The 14,106-nt window shown below is 38.5% G+C and overlaps 1 pseudogene; it reads right to left on the reverse strand.

Moving 5' to 3' along the window:
- Positions 1–1,130: 1,130 nt before the first annotated feature.
- LOC142169250 (small nucleolar RNA R71) lies at positions 1,131–1,229 on the reverse strand (annotated as a pseudogene).
- Between the last annotated feature and the right edge of the window lie 12,877 nt (positions 1,230–14,106).

Genomic DNA, 14,106 nt, shown 5'->3' on the forward strand with positions numbered 1-14,106 from the left:
CTAATAATTGAGTGAATTCGAGAGACTCACTTGAACATTAGAAGTGAATTATCTAGAGTTAGATCCCAACCAATTATCTTGTACCTATCCTATCAACCCCTATTTTCTCCCACTGATAACTTCATTGCTTATCTTTGTTTCGATTATCATTAGTTAATAGCTTTAGACTCTTAGTTAATTTTAGTTAGAAATCCTAGAAATATTAATTGTTGATCATCTTGAATAGCAATCAAGTTAGAAACTACAAGAATACTATTTAAATCCAATCTCTATGGATACAATATTATACTATACTTGATTAGCGAGAAGAATTTAAGTGTGTGTTTTGCGCTCGTCAGATTTTGGCATTGTTGCCTAGGATTAGTAATCAATAGTATTTGAAATAGTTTGTAGTGCTAATTCAGGAATTTTTCTTTTTCTTTTTATCTTTTCTTTTTACGTTTGGTGTTCTTTGACTGTGCGTAGGTTACAGGTTGAGGTTGGTGCGTGACTCGAGCTTCTACAAAAGAAGTGCTACCATACGATTCTATCATACGATTCAGAGATAGAAAAACAACTACGACAGCTGAGGAAGGAAAGAAATCTTACCTAGATGTTAGAATAAGGTTGGGCAATCCTCAACCAAATAAATTATGGATGGAAACGGTAAGGATAATGTAGATTTGGCTGCGAGAGAAGCAACCCAACGAAGAGAACAAGCTGCATGGGGTGCTGATGAAGCAACTATTAGAGATGCACAGATTATCTACGAAGAAAAGAGGGGTCAGAAAATTGCTCAATATCAACCCTTGGCTGCAGACCAGTTCAAAAATATAGCTCACGGGCCTGGGAGACCACTTGGCGATTATGCTAGACCGGTGTACAATCAAGGCTTACCAAGTGTGAGACCACCTCCAATTGCAACAAACAATTTCGAGTTGAAGCAAGGGTTGCTTCAAACTCTTCAGAATTATTATGTCTTTAGAGGGAAACCAAACAAAGATCCAAACACACATCTAATGGCATTTCCCTTGACACTCAAAGATGATGCAAAACAGTGGCTTCGAAGCTTGCCCACGGGATCAATTAGAACTTTGGAGGAGATGACCAGAAAATTCCTTGATAAATATTTCTCCTCAGCTAAAACGAGCAAGTTTAGATGAGAAATTCATAACTTCTACCAGAAAGATACAGAAACTGTTTTTGAAGCATGGGAGAGGTTTAAGGAGATTGTTAGAAAATGTCAACATAGAGGAATTGAACTCTGGATGCAACTCCAGGACTTCTAGGATGGATTGATACCGGCCTCACGTACAACATTGAGCAATGCAGCTGGAGGCTCATTGATGAAGAAGACTCCAGAGGAGATAGTTACAATTCTTGATGAGTTATCTGAAGATGCAAATCAGTGGCCCTATGTGAGTACTAAAAGAAGAAGATTGACTGGTGTTTACCAGGTTGATGCTAATACATATGTGCAGGTACAACTTGATGCTATGGCTAAAGAAATATGGAAGCTGGCCTTAGACTCGATACAAAATGAGCCTCATGCATCTTTTGATATATGTGGAAAAGGACACCCTACTCATGAGTGTCAAGCCTCGACTGAGGAAGTGAATATTGTGGGAAACTAAAATTTCAATGCAATGGGTCAAAGGCACCCCGGATTTTTATGGAGTTCACATGGGGGTACCGTGAATGCATGGCAACAAATTAGCTCTAGACCCTAGGGACAAGGAGCTCCAGCATACCAAAATCAGCAGAGGCATCAATTTCAGCCTCAACAACCCATTCAGCCTGGTCTAGAAGATCTAATGAAGGCATTCATTATCAAGACAGATGAGAGGTTGGATGTCCATGGAGCAGCTATCAAAGAGTTGGGCCCATCTTTTCGAAACTTGGAGAGACAAGTGGGACAGATTGCAACAATATTATCTTAGAGAGCTCCAGGAACTCTCCCCGCTGATACTGTGAGAAATTCCAAAGAATCAGTGAATGTTGTAACTCTGAGAAGTGGGAAAGTGTTGAAAGATCCCACCCCGATCCAAAATGATGTGAAACTTGAAAAGAAAAGTAAGGAGCAGCTAAATAATAATGTTGATAAAAAGAAGAAGGGCCAGATAAAAGCTGAGAAAAATAAGAATGGAGAAATTTCGAGAAGGGAGGAACCTGATGAGAGCAAGCATATGTCTGCTCTACCTTTCCCTCAAAATATATGTAGAGGAAAGCTGGACAAGCAGTTTGTGAGATTTCTGGATATGCCAAAATAGGTTCATGTGAACTTACCATTCACAGAAGTTCTCTCACAGAGCATTGCAGTGCGATCTTACAAAACAAACTCCCACAAAACTGGGAGATCCAGGGAGTTTTACTATACCTTTCTCTGTAGGAACTATTCATTTTGATAAATTATTATGTGATTTCGGTGCCTCAATTAATTTAATGCCTTTATCTATTTATAGGAAATTAAAGATGGAGATTAGAGATATATGGTCTGCACCAACATCGTTGCAGCTGGCAGACCAAATGACTTTAATACCTGATGGGATAGTGGAAGATGTGTTAGTTTGGGTGGATAAGTTCGTATTTTCTGTGGATTTTATAGTGGTGAAAATGTAGAAAAACAAGGAGGTCCCCCTCATCCTAGGAAGACCATTATTAACAACGGGTAGAGCTATATTGGATATACACGAGAGGAAACGCATGCTTAGAGTGGGTGAGGAAATTGTGATGTTCAAGATGGAGGTAGAAAAGGGGGTGCAAAAAGAAAAACCAATTGCGAGTGTCGAGTGGAAAGTGAAGGGCTCGAAAGAGAAGGATGCACTGAGCGAGAAAGATAAGTGTGGGGTGTACCCCAAAAAGGTTGGAAAGAAGCTATCTGCATGGATGTGCGCATTAGTTCGAAGGAGAGGAATGGACCCGACTTCGACTCAGACCCCGATTAGATATTCAGGGAAGTTTTCTTTACTTTATGCTTTTTAATTATGTGTCATGGGGACATGCCCCAACTTGAAGTGTGGGGTGGGGGTATTTATATGTATGTATGTGTATGTGTTTCCTTTTTGTTAGTTGTAGTTAGTATAGATAGGAAAAAAAACTTTAAAAAAAACCCATAAAAGTTTTTAAAATTTTCGATTTTTCCCGATGATGGATATCATTGAAAGGTTTCTTGAGGGAGTAAAGTCAAAAGAAAAAGACAAAAAGATTCCGTTTGTTAGGTAGTGTAATACTTCCACCTTGGTATTTTTTTATGCCGCGGTTCTTTTCCAAGGGTTTTGTTTGAACCGGGTGTAGTTAGTTTTTATTTTATTAGGAGTAGGAAACCTTGTGCTATGATTTGAATTAAAGACAATATCTCTTAAATTTATTATGCCCTGAGAATAGTGAGTGCTTTAGTTGTGACGCTTAGGCTCAGTTTTGGACTCTTGCATAAACACCTTAAATTGTATGATCTTAACTTTGCTTAACTGCTTTGCCTAGTGTGTTGATAATCCAATCTTGAGTGAGTTATGTGCCATGTGTGAGTGAGGTTTTGTATTATTCTGTGCATTACATTTGATGTCTAGAACTTATCTCATGTGTTTGCAAAGCAAAATTTAGTCTTGGAAGTGATATAGGCATGTTAAGGCAAATATATGCTTTTGCCCACCTAATTGTTATGTATCATAGTTAATCCCTTCGAGCCTGTAATCTTGTTTATTTGGGAACCACATTACAAGCCTTACCCAATTGTTTGAATGGACCATCTATTTGAACCGACCTCTCATGAGCACTTGAATTTGGTATAAACTTTGTAAAAGTTGAAGTGTGGTGTGGTTGGTTTGGCTTTTGAGTGGAACTAATGAACTAACGAGAAAGGTGCACTGTTTTGAAAAAGAAAGATCCACTTGAATTGAAAAATAAAATAAAAAATAATTGTATGATTGTGAAAAATATTCTTTGATAGTGGTAACTTGATGTAATTGTGCTAAAAGAAATAGGGAGTTAATGTATGCGGAGGCGAAGGTGGAGTTTTGATTTGACATAAGTGTGGGGTATTGAACAATGAAATGTATGTATTAAAATGCTTAGTGAGGTGTAATCACTCTTATATCTGAATCTATCTTACCCATCCCGCAGCCTATATTACAACCAATTAAAGTCCTACTTGATCCTTGACTGAATGAGATCAATTAGTAGAGTAGTACACTACGGGCAAGCCTATGGTACGTCTTTTGTGGCATATGAATGTTGTTTCTGAGAGTGGGTGAATTCTTTCTATCTAGAGTTCCTTATTGTTCTTAATTTCTATTGTGTGTGGAACTACTCTCTATTATTGTATGAGGGAACTTGATTCATGAAGGAAAGGTAATGTCATTGACCTCTGTGTTAGAGTAAGTGAGCGGGTTATAAATAATGTGTGGTGCTTATGAGTCAAATCTTGAGGCGAAGATGTTACATTATTATGCTTAGTCAATTTAAAATATTCTTGGTGTGATGAGTTATGAGAGTTGTTGAAAAAGGTCATGTCTATATGAAGTGTAGTTTGATTGCTCGAGGACGAGAAATGGTTTAAGTGTGGGGTGTTGATGGTAGACTATAATTACGTATTTTAGTCATTTTTTGCCCTCTAATTCATTGTACTTTATTCATATTTGAGCATTAATTGATAGTGTTTTGCACTTGTGTTTTTTATGCCTTGTAGGAGTGATTCAAGTGATGTAGATGCCGCGGAGCTAATTCGAGCTATTTGGAGCTTTGAAGTATGAGTAAAAGCCAAAATGATCAAGCCGGGATCGTGTTCGGGGGTTGAGGACCAAGTCCGGACGTCAAAAATTGAGATTTGATCTGTACCCTGAGAAATCCTCATTGTCACGGCACGTGGGGTACCGCGCTTGTGCAATTATCTGCTCCCTATCAAAAATTAGCTCTCTGGATTTTCCCACTAATGCTCCATATGGCGCGTCGCCCCATGCGGCATGCCTGTGCAATTTTTATAGAGTAAATATCCTATTTCGGCTAGGAAAAGGTGATTTCATTTGGGCCCGACCCTACTTGGTATAAATATATGGAAAAATATTATTTTCTGGACTTTTAACACATATTCGACCAAAGGAGGAGAAGGAGGAGTTGGAAGAACATGAGCACATGGATTTCATCATTCCTTCCTCACTCAAGACACGAGTTTGGATTGAATTTATGTTTTCCTCTACTTTAACTTTATTTGTGATGAATTTCTCCATATCTATGGAGTAGTACCCTTTTAGGATTTAATCGGTTTGGTGTATTGATGATTGTTTGTGGATTATAACTCTAGTTTTATGTACTGAAGCGTTTTTGGATGATTTAACTGTTGCATCTATATTCACTTGTTCATGTAATCGAGAGAGTCATAACTTGTGATATCTTTGCATTATATTGTTGGTTGAGTTCATTAATTCTTCTTCGTAATCGAAAGAGGCTAGTTGAATCATTGATTAAACCTAGTTAGGAGAATAATCGAAAGAAGTTTTCCTAAAGACCAATCCATTATGCATTCTTGCATATCTTCACGTGTTTAAATTGGTTCATCTTGTGATATTAGGACTTAATCTAGAGAGGAGTTTTAGCTAAATGTTTGAACTAATAATTGAGTGAATTCGAGAGACTCACTTGAACATTAGAAGTGAATTATCTAGAGTTAGACCCCAACTAATTATCTTGCACCTATCCTATCAACCCCTATTTTCTCCCACTGATAACTTCCTTACTTATCTTTGTTTCGATTTTCATTAGTTAATAGTTTTAGACTCTTAGTTAATTTTAGTTAGAAATCATAGAAATCTCAATTATTGATCATCTTGAATAGCAATCAAGCTAGAAACTACAAGAATACTGTTTAAATCCAATCCATGTGGATACGATATTATACTATACTATATTTGATTAGCGAGCAGAATTTAAGTGTGTATTTGTGCTCGTCATTGATCCCATGCACTCAATAAGTAGCAAACCTAACCTCAGGTTGAAAGCAGTGACGAGCTCAAAAAACGGTCAGAGTCCAACACCAATAGCCAATAACAACTCGTAATAATATAATGAAGGCATCAAAAGTAATAACTCAAAGGAAACAAACCCAATCGATAAAGGTTGAATCTTTAATCAATACTCAAAGTCAACCCAAAACTTCAACTCGGGTCCGCAACTCAGAACACGATAAAACCCAAAAATTCCGACTACCTACTCAATTACGAGTCCAACCATACTAATTTTATCCAATTCCGACTCCGAATCGATTTTCAAAACTCAATTATTCTCTTTAGAAAAGTTTTTGATAAAAATCCTTAATTCTCCAATCAAAACATGAATTAATTAACGCATGGACTACTAGAATCATGTTAAAATACAAAAAATGAGATTAGATACTTACCCCTATGAAAATACGAGAAGAACGCTGCGAAAGTCACCTCAATCGAGCTTTAGAACTCAAGAAATGCTCAAAATACCAAATGAACACATTCTGATTTTTTTATACACAGGAATTTCCGCTTTTGCGTCTAAAAAGACGCACATGTGCATTTCCATCTGTCATTTCCGCTTTTGCAGACCGTTTTTCACACCTGCGGGGTGGCAAATGCAGACCCAACTTCGCATTTGCTAAGCACCAGCACCAACTATCTTCTCCGACACTAGAATGAGCATAACTCTCTCACACGATGTCCAAATTCGACGATTATTTTTGCTATGGCTATGTAATTACGATACAAATCTAATTCTTCAATAAAAACATAAATTAGAGATTATTTGATTAATGTGGTACCATTTATGCTTGAAGAAACGACGTCGAAACATTAAGAACGAGTGCAACACAACCCAAACCTATCTGAAACTCATTCGAGCCCCTCGGGACCCCGTACAAATATACCAATAAGTCCCAAAAAATAATACAGACCCACACGAGGCCTTATATCTCACATAACAACATCAAAATCACGAATCATCGATCAAGATCAATCTTTTAAGTTCATAAACTTCAAACTTCAAACCAAGCGTCTGATTCAAGCCTAACCAATCCGGAATGAACCCAAATTTTGCATACAAGTTCCAAATAACGTATCAAACATATTCCAACTCTCAGAACAATAATCTAAACCTGATAACATCGAAATCAACTCCCGGTCAAACCTATGAACTTTTCAATCCTTCAAATTGCCAAATAGTGCTGAAACCTTCTAGAAACATTCAAATACAAATCGGGGCATATGCCCAAGTGCAAAATCACCATCCGGGCCTAATGGAACCATCAAAACTCCAATCCATGATCAAATATGTCACGCCCCAAAATCGGGGAGCGCGACCGGTGCTCAACCGAGTGAACCTGGCAGAGCAAGCCTATTAGATTTCCTTCTACCCAACTCATCCATGAATAAATGGGATACATATTTTCGTTAATTAGACAATAAGATGATCATGTCTACAATACCAATTCATTACCATTAGTTTCATCATTTTAAAGTCTCAAATGGAACAAGTAATACAACCACAACATAACACAGTTTGACTTTTCCAACACCAATATACAACCCATACTATGTCTACGGAGGCTCTAAAAATACCAAAGAGTACAAAGATAGTGCCGGCAACAAGGCTCCGGCTATACCTCAAAACACGATAACACATACGAAACAAAACATGCATAACCTTGGAATGAGATGGGGCTCACCAAGTCAGCTGGGAAGGATGAGCACTACTATCACTGATCAGTATCCTCCTCTGTGGAACCGCCTGGATCCATTAAAGATGCAGCGCCCCCAGCAAAAGGGATGTTAGTACATGTCGAATAGTACTAGTATGAAAACCAAACACCAATTAAAGAACTCGAAAACATAATATGAATATGATGAACTAGGGCGACAATAGAATAGAATATATAGCTGTTTAAACCAAAGCAAGGTTATCAAGATCTACCCATTTTCACACAAAGCGGCCCCGCTGCCTCACCCCAATATATGCGGGCGAAAATGCATCAACGGTACCAATACCTACACAAAGCGGTCATGCCGCCTCACCCCAATATATATGTGGGTGGTGGTGCAACAACAATACCAAAACCATACACAAAGCGGCATTGTCGCCTCACCCCAATGTATGTGGGTGGAGGTGTAATCCCAATCACAATCTCTTCACAATTTAGCATAATAATTTCCACATTATCACGACTTGGAATCATAACATGTAGATACACAATTCATAATTTGGAACACATCCTCAATTTATAATACAATATGATAAGACCATTTGAAACACGAATTGAACATATATCTTTGTCATAAAACTTATTCGGAATACTCGATTTGTAATAAATATCTTGGAACTTACAAGGATATTGGGGTTCCAATTCATAAAGAAGAGTTTAGCCAACATACCTCAATTGAGCTTCCTTAAACTCTAAAATATTCTGGAATTCTTAGCAACTTCAATCTATTTTAGAAATATAACAAGTTGAACCAAAATTAGGAAGATGATCAAGGTTCTAGCTCATTTGAGCATTTTATCAAACACTAGGTGTGCAATAAGGTTTCAAGGTCCTTTTATGGAGGATTCCATCATCCCACAACCCATTCTTTACCATTTTTAGCTCAACAATTTTCCTACACCTATTGATAACACATGCATGCGAAATAACCAACTCCCATACCCAAGAATCATTTTACTAATTACCCAATTCTAGATAAAATTCGAGATTAAGGGTTAGGGTGTAGAATCTTAAATCTAGGATGAAGACCTAGTGAGTTTTCCTTATTAATATTTAAAGATTCGAGCAAGAATTGAAGGACAATTTGTTGAAGATAACTCTCTCACTCTAGGGCATTCTCTCACTCTCAAAATGTCAGATTTTAGCTCAAAATGGTCCATTGCGTCTATTTAACGAAGTAGGGTCGGGTTATAAAAATCCAAAAATAAAGCTCCGGAACAGAATATGCGGTCGTATATGCGACCGCAGAATCGATATGCGGTCCGCATATCGGCCGCACAATTTGGCCCCCAAAGTTGATGTCGCCTGCCTGGGTCTGCGGTCACTATGCGGCCCGCAGACCTGTTCTGCGGTCGCATAATGAACCGCAGAACAGTTCTGCAGTCACATAGTCGATCGCAGAATGGCATCCAAGCCTGCCCATCTTGGCCTCACTCTACGGCCATTATGCGGTTTGCAGAGTGATTCTGCGACCGCATAATGGGCCGCAGAAATTCATTTTTCTGCCAAAATTTTTCCTTTACTTTCTGGTGCATTGTTCAACCTAAAACGTCCGAGCTTCTACAATCCTCAAACATGTAAGCCTAGTCTAGCACCACGAAACCTTACTTTCCTTATGCAAAATTTTACGGGGCTTTACAAAATATACAAAAGTCAAACTTGGTCAACTCTTACAACTTAAAGCTTCTAAGATGAGAATCATTCTTCCAAATCAATCCCGAATCACCCGAAAATCGAAATCGGCAATACACACAAGTTGTAATACATCATACGAATGTACTCATGCCTTCGAACCAACGAACGAAATGCAAATGCACAAAATGCCCGATTGGGTCGTTATATTCTCCTCCACTTAAACATATGTTCGTACTCGAACGTACCAAGAGTCGTTCCAAAGCCATCGAATCACCGTATAACCTCACCATACATATACTCATGGGTGATCCCACGTCACCCCAATCCTTATAAGCCTGACAACACAACATCACTGAAAGATTCTTCCTTCAACCTTAGTCCATAAACCTTGGAACCCAATTTCCAACATTCGTAATCCACTACAATACTCAATTCTCACATCCATACACTGTATAAGTTTGAACAAGCTTGAATCAAATCCATAAGCATAACATATGATGTAATCACATGATATACCACTCAACTTAGATACTCATAGCAATAACTTCCGACCACAATAGCTGCTCAATAACGAATTCGATACTGATAACAAACCTCATATCAAATAAAACCTTGTTCTACTCTTTTTACACTGCCAATGATGAAAGAAACACATAGAGACTCACAACCACCCATAAAATCAACAAGTCGTGGAACTCTCTCACCCAACAAGAACCATAGCCAAAATTCTAAGGTGACTAGTAACATCATCACATCTCAACACATACCTTACTCAATCTTGGTAGTGCTCATTCTATGTTAAAAAACCTCATCTCACCCAGCACAAGTAGCTCGACCGACATGCCACACCAATAACACCTAGAGCCATATACAATGCAATTCGTGCACCAATAAGCAACAACTCAAATGCACCCAAAAATGGAAAGAGAATCAACTAAGAGAACCGTTCTGCAAGCTCAACATGTACCACCACAAGCGCAATGCTATGAACCCATCACACAAAAGAGAACAGAAACATACAAAATCAACACAAGGGATCATATCCCAACATAACTTCGCCGCAGTGCATGCCCCAATCAAAACACCGGTCCACATGAAATACCTTGAGCCATAATGCTCAAAATCAACAATCATACGCAAACCAGCAACAAACACAAGAAGTGCATGATCATAGCCATGGAGAAATAGATAGCACCATTTACCACAAACAGGAAAGACCATAAACAAGGCGCAATCAACCATTCAACATCTCAACAACTATCTCGGTCGAATTTCACCAAACGGCCCAAATAGAACGCATCATGTGTGTAAATGGTCAATAATCTCAAAACCCATTGTAGTATCTAAGAGCAATACATAGAATCCAACAAATACGAATAAGATCAACTCTGACCGATGATACATCCTTCACCATAGCTGTGTTGAGTAAATAAATCTGACCCGGTGTAGAATACACATCCTCATCAGGTCTACCAATGGGCCCCAAAATTAGTTCTGCTCATCCACAAATAAACAAATAATCCTCCAAGATTCCAAATAACCTGACCATAACACATACCATTAGCTGTGTAACTCTGGCCATATCTTCATAGTCCACAACCAAAGGATAGTCCACCATTGAGACTCTTTGTCTCCAAATCATAGGAATACAAAAGAATTACCATATTTGATCCCATATCCACCACTCGAATGACTAACTTATCTCTCATACCCGATCATCCCACGAGAAATACTTCCATAATTATTCCGGACCATATAGCAAAATTTCAACATCAGCAGTCAATCAACCAGGCGAGTACCGCAATACCAATGAAGCATACGTAAGTCAAAACATAGTGCGCCTTCTGAAATGCGTACCTTTCTCAGGTAATACCAATTAGTGCTATCATGCATCTAAATATTTGAGACCGTCCATGATGTCAAAAATTTATGACCTTCCCTTTAAAACTGAACAGCAACCTTGTTACATGTAAACCTCGATCCCGCATGTCGCACCGCATTTATCATGTAATTATATGAAAAGCACGAGAATCTCATTAACAACTCTGAATCACAAGCAGGATACATACCCCATCAGCCAGAATCCTTCCACTTGATCCTATCGAAGAGAAAATCACAACACATAATGCATCCTCATACCGGTAGAAAATACCCATCTCAAGTCGTGGTAGGAATTATCGAGAACTCTTCGAAAACCATTAGCAGAAGACCAAGCCATCAGAACTTAATCCCTTACCTCAACCAAGTCACGCAGGTGGCCAGACTCAAAAGTATTTCCATAAAACACTGGTATAACCATAATACACCAAGAGAACCAAAAGAACTGATCATTCCCATTATTATGCCGATCTAAACCACAACCAAGCTGATCTATTTCTACGAGTTCCTCTAGACTTGCCTTCAAGTTAACAATTCTCATTGCCAATACACTATGATTTTTAACCCAACGCTTACCAGAAGAGATCCTAGCATGAAACCACATCACCCTAAAGCCCATAAGCCATCGTATTCCCTCTTAAGTACCCAAAAATGATGTATCCAAGATACCCACTCCGAAAAGACGTTATATGAATCTGAAACCTTTTCCTTTACCTTTCTGATATTTAAATGTAGACTCCATAATGGTATAGAAATACTGCAAATCTCGATACCGCCCCTTGTAAATCTTAGATTTAGCCATTTACAAATCCAAAAATTCTTTAAATACCACATATAAATCTTGAACCCATTAGAACCTCCTCGAGAGTCATCCCCTCAGCCCAAATCTCTAAGGTACCACCAAAACGGATCGAACTACATGTTCTCCATTAGCACACAAATACATTAAGAAGTACTCCACATCTCTAAGAAACCAAGTGAATCCATTTTCTTAGTACATTACATCCATCACGAGCAGCAAACCTAAACCATTCCAAGACTTCCATATATCCATAAGGTGTATTACATCATGTATCCGGGAATTTCCTTATCCGAGTCATCTTCTAAACTAACTTCTTCAAGTCATAACTGATCCACAAACATGCCTCAAATAAAAACTAGTAAAACACTTATTATTGATATCAAACTCCCACACTTGGCTCGAAGCCATATGACATGATATCTGATATCTCAGAATACACTTATTCCACAACTGCCATAATCATGTATTGTAATTCAAAAAAATCCTTCATGAACCCACGTAACACTTATCATAAAAATACCTCAAATCATTTGTTAAACTCATATTCATCCCCGTTAAAGTCAAGACAACTTCCTCAAGCGATCCAAACTCAAATTACAACACAGATTACCCACCGGTGAGAGAAAAACTCTCCACATAATGGATTATACAACCTCAGAACATCCCGCATGAGATAACCCACCTGCTTAGCTTCAAACTGGAACCTCTTTACTCCCTACCATAGTCACAACCACTATGTATTCACTAAATCTCCCCGAGTCAACGCTTGTCAACAAAATATAAGAATTACTTCACCCCGCACATGATCATCATTAAAGATCCCTCAACACGCTCATAACTCGATATTGTACAACACAACAAGACAGAAATCAAGCACCCAATAACCATTTCCACATCCCAAGCAAACTCTTCTCGCCACATCCAAACCATCTGATTGCATACCACAGTCATGTCATACTCATCACATAGCAATCCAACCACTCACCGAGCCATAGTCCCGCTCCCAGGGAGACTACCAGACATATAAGTCCAAAAGCAGATGCTCACATAATTGGAACCATCGAGCCTAAGCTACGGTCAAAACCCGGCCTCAAGTCCTCCAGACTGGCCTATCACCAAAAACACATAAAGCACGTCTGGAACACCATCCATGGAATCACAAGCCATCGCTGCACAGTCGATACTAAGTGCTCACATAACATATGAGTGAGTGGAAATAATTCAAAGAGATACGCTTCAAACTAAATCAATGCCACACGATAAGGAAAGAAAGATGGGATATTTATCCTAAATGCCATGTAGCCTCTCGAAGAAAGGTATGGACATAATCACACCGATCTGCAAGACTCTACTAGACACTTGCTCATGACTCGTAGAACCTATGAACCTAAGACTCTGATACCAACTTGTCACAACCTAAAATCCACTAGTCGTGATGGCACCTAACCCAACCCGCTAGGTAAGCCAATTAACAATAATCCAATTCAAATGAGTTTTATTGAAAAAATAAATGATGAAGTAGTTGAACATTTACACAACAACCCAAGTACTGGTAGTACAAATCATGAGCTTCTAAGACTTAGAGTTTACAAAGCTAGTATGAATAAAATACATCATCTGTTCGAAATATACATAAATAGATTTGGTAGAGGTGAATGCTACCAAGCCTTTGGTTTGGTGTAGCTTCCACTTCTTGAAGGTCCCTTTCCTCTCTTTAGATACTTTTTGAAATCCTTTGTGATCATAGCCATTTCATCATTTTCTAGATCAGAACCTTTAATGATTCTGAGTGCCAGGCTCCTTTCCTTCTTGGGTGCATCCATCTTCATGGTTTGCCTTTTAAGTTCATAAGCAGTGAGATTTCCAATTAGCGCATCCAACCTAAGAGTGGCAATGTTTTTTGATTCCTGAATCGTAGTGATTTTGCTCTCCCAAGTAATTGGCAGAACCCTTGTCAAAATCTTCTCAACTCTGTCTTCTTCAGAAATAATCCTTCCAAGAGACTTAAGTTCATTTGTCAGTGTGGTGAACCTTGTATACATCTCTTGAATGGTTTTCCCTTCCTTCATGGTGAAATTCTCATATTGAGAATATAGTA

This window comes from Nicotiana tabacum, chromosome 14 (assembly GCF_000715075.1).
Source record: "Nicotiana tabacum cultivar K326 chromosome 14, ASM71507v2, whole genome shotgun sequence".
NCBI classification, from domain to species: domain Eukaryota; kingdom Viridiplantae; phylum Streptophyta; class Magnoliopsida; order Solanales; family Solanaceae; genus Nicotiana; species Nicotiana tabacum.